The sequence below is a fragment of the Nycticebus coucang genome, chromosome 21 (genome assembly GCF_027406575.1).
Source record: "Nycticebus coucang isolate mNycCou1 chromosome 21, mNycCou1.pri, whole genome shotgun sequence".
Lineage (NCBI taxonomy): Eukaryota > Metazoa > Chordata > Mammalia > Primates > Lorisidae > Nycticebus > Nycticebus coucang.
In genome coordinates, this window is record NC_069800.1 from 871,831 (window position 1) to 878,474 (window position 6,644).

Genomic DNA, 6,644 nt, shown 5'->3' on the forward strand with positions numbered 1-6,644 from the left:
TTTCCTCTTCTTTTTGGGCTATAACTGGGTTATAGCTTTCATACGAAAGCTATACATTAATTTCATAGTAGGGCTGAGTACATTGGATACTTTTTCTTCCATTCTTGAGATACTTTGCTAAGAGGAATATGTTCCAGCTCCATCTATGTAAACATCAAAGAGGTAAAGTCTCCATCTTTTTTTTTTTTTTTTGGCTTCTCAACAGCATATTTTAATTATAACCATTGCCTGGCACAGGGAAAACTAACAAATGTTTTTTAAGCATCATTGCAACATTGTATTCCTGATAATTTGAGTAAACCAAACTATGAGTAAATGAATGATACATGCCTAAAAATTATCATGGTTTGAACTATCAGTGGCCACTGGACTTAAACTTTTAATCCAAGACCTTGATCTAGATTTTGACCTAGACCTAGACTGTGATCTTGACTGAGATTTGGATCTAGGTGGTTCTTTTTTCCTGGATTCCTTTTCATATCTTGAGCCTGACTTACAATGTGTTTTAGAATCTGTTTTAGAGGTGCCTCTAGTTTTGGTGTGAGATGCAGACCTAGAACATGATTTAGCTTTAATTTCTTTCTTGGGCTAGGTCTTGGACCATGATCTTGAATTGGATTTAGACCTTGAAAAAGATCGATTTCAGTGTTTGCTATGCCGTGGTCTTCCAGATGGTCTACTGTTTCTAGGACTACAGGATTTTCTATAGTTGTAATCAAAAGACTGAATTCTTGATCTGCTTCTTTCATAACTTCAGCTTCTAGAACGTCTATGTCTGTCATAATCATCATAGCATGAAGAACTGTGCACATTTCTTCCTTCCTTGGTTTTCATCTGATTTGGTGTATTCCCACTTCCTGTGTATTTCAATCTGACATCCACAAATCCATGTTCTGTCCAAATTATGCAAAGCATCTTCAGCACCATGAACATCCTCAAATTGAACATAAGCAAATCCTCTTGGATGGCATGCGTAGAAATCAAGTGGAACATACATATCAACTATAGGACCATAATGACCAAATTCACGTCCTAAATCTTCAGACCTTTTCCTAAACGTCTCCAACAGATTCAAAACCACTCACGTTAGCAACGACCAAAAATTAAGAAAAAGAAAAAAGGTAGCAAATACTTTGCCATATTCCTCCTCGATCCTGTTATTTCACCACAATTCTTTTTTTCAAACTGAAAAATATCTCTCTGGGCCAGGGGGCACACATCCTAAAGGTGAATTTCAAATCAATGGAGAGCCGGATGTTAGGTCACCGGAAATACAGTAGCCGGGGCTGGCTGCATGCACAGGAAGCTAGAAGGAAGTTCCTTCCCATCAAGTGCAGAGGGGGGAGGGCACCAAAACCCCTCCATGCACCTGTGCTTCCAGGGGCCGCCCAGCTAGGGCAGGGGCTCCACCCTTACTCCCACTCTGCGGCTAAGGCCAGTGGCCAGGCCTAGTCTTGCACTGAACCCGCCATCTTCACCGTTTCCATCTTTTTTTAAGGGTGTATAATATCGTGTACATATACCACAATTTATTAATCCATTCATGGGTCGATGGGCACTTGGGCTTCTTCCATGCCTTAGAAATTATGAATTGGTCTGCAATAAACATTCTGGTACAAATGTCTTTGTTATAGTGTGATTTTGGGTCTTCTGAATATATATCTAGTAGAAGGATTGTAGGATCGAATGGCAGGTCTATTTTTAAATTCCTAAAAGATCTCCAAACATCTTTCCAAAAGGAAGGTATTAGTTTGCACTCCCACTAGCAGTGCAGAAGTATTCCCTTTTCTCCATATCCATGCCACCATCTCTGGTTTTGGGATTTTGTGATGTGGGCTAATCTTACTGGAGTTAGATGATATCTTCAAGTAGTTTTGATTTGCATTTCTCTGATGATTAAGGATGATGAGCATTTTTTCACATGTCTGTAGGCCATGCACCCGTCTTCTTCAGAGAAGTTTCTCTTCAAGTCCCTTTGCCCATCCTGAGATGGAATCACTTGTTCTTTTCTTGCTAATATGTTTGAGTTCTCTGTGGATTCTGGTTATTAAACCTTTGTCAGAGACATAACCTGCAAATATCTTCTCCCATTCTGAGGGCTGTCTGCTTGCTTTACTTATTGTGTTCTTGGCTGTGCAGAAGCTTTTTAGTTTGATCAGGTCCCAGTAATGTATTTTTGGTGTTGCTTCAATTGCCTGGGGGGTCCTCCTCCTAAAACACTCGCCTAGCCCAATTTCTTCAAGTGTTTTCCCTGCACTTTCTTCAAGTATTTTTATAGTTTCATGTCTTAAGTTTAAATCTTTAATCCAGTGAGAGTCTATCTTAGTTAATGGTGAAAGGTGTAGATCCAGTTTCAGTCTTCTACAGGTTGCCATCCAGTTCACCGAGCACCATTTGTTAAATAGGTAATCTTCCCCACTGAATGTTTTTAATTGGCTTGTCAAAGATTAAATAATGGTAAGTAGCTGGATTCATCTCTTGGTTCTCTATTCTGTTTCAGACATCTACTTCTCTGTTTTTGTGCCAGTACCATGCTGTTTTGATCACTATTGATTTGTAGTATAGTCTGATGTCTTCCTGGTTTGTTTTTATTTCTGAGTAATGTCTTGGGTATTTGAGTTTTTTTCTGATTCTATATAAAATGAAGTATTATTTTTTTGAGATCTTTAAAGTATGACAGTGGAGCTTTAATAGGGATTGCATTAAAATTATATATTGCTTTGGGTAGAATGGAAATTTTAACAATGTTGATTCTTCCCAGCCATGAGCATGGTATGTTTTTCCATTTGTTAACATCTTCAGCTATTTCTTTTCTTAGCGTTTCATAGTTCTCTTTATAGAGATTTTTCACATTCTTTGTTAGGTATACTCCCAAATATTTCATCTTCTTTGGCACTACTGTAAAAGAAATAGAGTCCTTGACTGTCTTTTCAGCTTGACAATTGTTGGTATATTATAAAGGCTACCAATTTATGAGTGTTGATTTTGTAACCTGAGGTGCTACTGTATTCCTTGATCACTTCTTAGAGTTTTGTAGTAGAATCCCTGGTGTTTTCCAGATATATGATCATATCATCTGCGAAGAGTGAAAGTTTGATTTCCTCTGACCCTATATGGATATCCTTGATCGCCTTTTCTTCCCTAATTGCAATGGTTAAGACTTCCATTACAATGTTAAAAAGCAGTGGAGACAAGGGGAAACCTTGTCTGGTTCCTGATCTGAGTGGAAATGGTTTCAATTTAACTCCATCCAATACAGTATTGGATGTGGGTTTGCTGTAGATGGCCTCTATCAGTTTAAGAAATGTCCCTTCTATCCCCATTTTCTAAAGGATGCTGGTTATTATTAAAAGCTTTTTCTGCATCAATTGAGAGAATCATATTGTCTTTGTTTTTTATTTTGTTTATGTGCTGAAGTATATTTATAGATTTACGTATATAGAACCAACCTTGAGACCCTGGAATAGAACCCACTTGGTCATGGACTATAATTTGTTTGATGTGTTGCTGGATTCTTTTTGGTAGGATCTTGTTGAATATTTTTGCATTTATATTCATTGGTGATATTGGTCCATAATTTTCTTTTCTTGTTTAGTCTTTTCCTGGTTTGGGGCTAAAGGTGATGTTTGTGTCATAGAATGTGTTGGGTGGTATTCCTTCTTTTTCTATATTTTGGAAAAGGTTAAGTAATATAGGTACTAGTTCCTCTGTAAAGTCTTGGTAGAATTCTGATTGGGTAGTATTCCTTCTTTTTCTATATTTTGGAAAAGGTTAAGTAATATAGGTACTAGTTCCTCTGTAAAGGTTTGATAGAATTCTGATGTGAACCCATCTGGTCCCAGGCTTTTCTTTTTAGGGAGATTTTGTATAGTTGATGCTATTTCAGAAATTGATATAGGCCTGTTCAACATTTCCTCTTCATTCTGGCTAAGTCTAGGAAGGTGGTGTGCTTCCAAGTATTAGTCAATTTCCTTCAAATTTTCATATTTCTGAGAATAAAGTTTCTTGTAATATTCATTGAGGATTTTTTTTAATTTCTAAGGAGTCTGTTGTTATTTTGTCTTTACCATTTCTGATTCCTGGTTAGGTTAACCAAAGTTTTATCTATTTTATTGACCTTTTAAAAAAGCCAACTTTTTGATTTATTGATCTGTTGTATAATCCATTTGTTTTCAATTTCATTTAATTCTGCTCTAATTTTGGTTATTTCTTTTCTTCTGCTCAATTTGGGATTGGAATGTTCTTCCTTTTTCAGTTGCTTGAGATGTCCCATTAAGTTGTTAACTTCCTCTCTTTCTGTTCTCTTGAGGAAGGCTTGCATTACTGTAAATTTCCTTCTTAGGACTGCCTTTGTGGTATCCAGAGGTTCCGATAATTTGTGTCTTCATATAGTTTTATTCCAAAAATTTGGTAATTTCCTTCTTAATCTTGTCTATGACCCAGCTATTATTCAGCATAAGGTTATTTAGTTTCCATGTTTTTGTATGAGTATGCAGATTCCTGTTGTTACTGAGTTCAACCCTTATTTCAAGATGGTCCAAGAAGATGCAAGGAATAATTTCTGTTCTTTTAAATTTGTGGAGGTTAGACTTGTGACCTAAGATGTGATCAATTTTGGAGGACAGTCTATGGGTTGATAACTTTTTCTTTTCTTGATGGCATTTATTGACAAGATAACCAGGGAGGTCCTATCAAGATATGCCATTATTTTTGAATCCTTCTAAAAGATTTTGATCATAGATTAAACCCCCCAAATTCTCCCTCCTTTCCTCCTCCCTCCCTTAGAAGAGTCAGAGTCTTGCTATGTTGCCCAGGCTGGTCTCCAACTCCTGGACTCAAGTGTGATCCTTCAGCGTCACATAGTGCCAGGATTCTAGGTGTGAGCTACCACACCCAGAAAAGTTCAAGATTCTTACAATGGCCTAAAAGAATGTATCAGCTTTTGATCCCACCCCCTTACTTCTATGATTTCATCTTTATTTTCTTCTGTCTGGTTTTGCTCCAGGCATACTGCACTTCTTGATATTTTTTAAGACGTCAATCACACCCCTGCCTCAGGATCTTTGTACTTGCTATCCCTTCCACCTGAAATGCTTGTGCTCCAGACACCCTGTCTTGTTCTCTAACTTCCTCAAGTCTCTGTAAAAAACACTACTTTCTCAGTGTGGCCTGAACTATTCAGTTTGCTCCTTTTCACTCAGCCTCAAATCTTGCTACCCTCGCACTCCCCGTTCTCCTTTCTTGCCTTGTTTTTTTCATAATACTTGTCACCATGTAACTCATGCTTTATATGTTTGTTTGCTTATCTATTTATTTATTGGCTTTATTTATTAGAATATAAACTCGATTTTTATAACTTCTAGCAGAGCTTTTGTTCCTGTTCAGCTGTCTAAAATAATGTTTGGCGTATAGTAGATCCTTAGTAGATCCATCTTTGATAAATGAATGAATGAATTTTCTGTTTCATAAGTATTTAGTTTATAATGAGCAGAAAGATTATTTCTTTGCTTATTTGTGAAACATTACCAGTACACGTCTAATGATGTTTAACTTTTGAATTACTGTTTGTTATTTATACTTTCCTATAGTCAGCTATGGGTTTTGCCAATTTTTTTTATAATTTGGATGTTGGTAAATTATTCTTAAAATAATACAAATAAGCTTTAATTTTTTTTCTAGTTTTTGTTTAATCTATAATCTTTACTCTGGGTAGCATGACATCTTTATGATTTCTGTCTTTTCTTTCATAAAATGACTGGTTTTGCAAATTTCAGCAAAAATTGCCTCAGTACTGGAAATAAATAAGTTTAATTCTCCTTTAGGTTTCAAGATGATTAAAATTGAGAGTAGGTGAGTTGTTTTTTTCATATGTTATTTCTTCAGATTGATAATTTTATTTTCAAGCTATTTTATTTTTCTAAGCCCTCCTTTTCCCTCCTCCACCCAGGGCAAGGTAAATCGCTTTACCTTGCAGAAATGTGCTGGCAGCATCCTGTAAAATCTTTGAGGAAGCTTATCCATTGTCATTAACTTTGGAAGATTCATGGAGCTCTAAAAGACATAAAAAGTCAGTGCTTGGAAGCTGGTGATTATTATTATTATTTTTTTTTTTTAATTTTTTTATTAAATCATAAGTGTATACAATGATATGATTATGGGGCATCATACACTCACTTCATAAACCATTTGACACATTTTTATCCCAGTGGTTAACATAGCCTTTCTGGCGTTATCTCAGTTACTGTGCCAAAACATTTATATTCTACATTTACCAAGTTTCGCAAATACCCCTGTAATATGCACCACAGGTGTGATCCCACCGATTCCCCTCCCTCTACCCACCCCCCCCTTTCCCACTTCCCCCTATTGTTAAGTTGTAGCTGGGTTATAGCTTTCATGTGAGAGTCCCAAATTAGTTTCATAGTAGGGCTGTGTACATTGGATATTTTTTCTTCCATTCTTGGGATACTTTACTAAGAAGAATATGTTCCAGCTCCATCCATGTAAACATGAAAGACGTAAAGTCTCCATCTTTCTTTAAGGCTGCATAGTATTCCATGGTATACATATACCACAATTTATTAATCCATTCGTGGATCGATGGGCACTTCGGCTTTTTCCATGACTTAGCAATTATGAATTGG

The 6,644-nt window shown here is 36.4% G+C and overlaps 1 pseudogene; it reads right to left on the minus strand.

Annotated features, from left to right (window-relative positions):
- Window positions 1–330: 330 nt before the first annotated feature.
- Window positions 331–6,021, minus strand: LOC128574163 (serine/arginine-rich splicing factor 10-like; annotated as a pseudogene).
- Window positions 6,022–6,644: the final 623 nt, after the last annotated feature.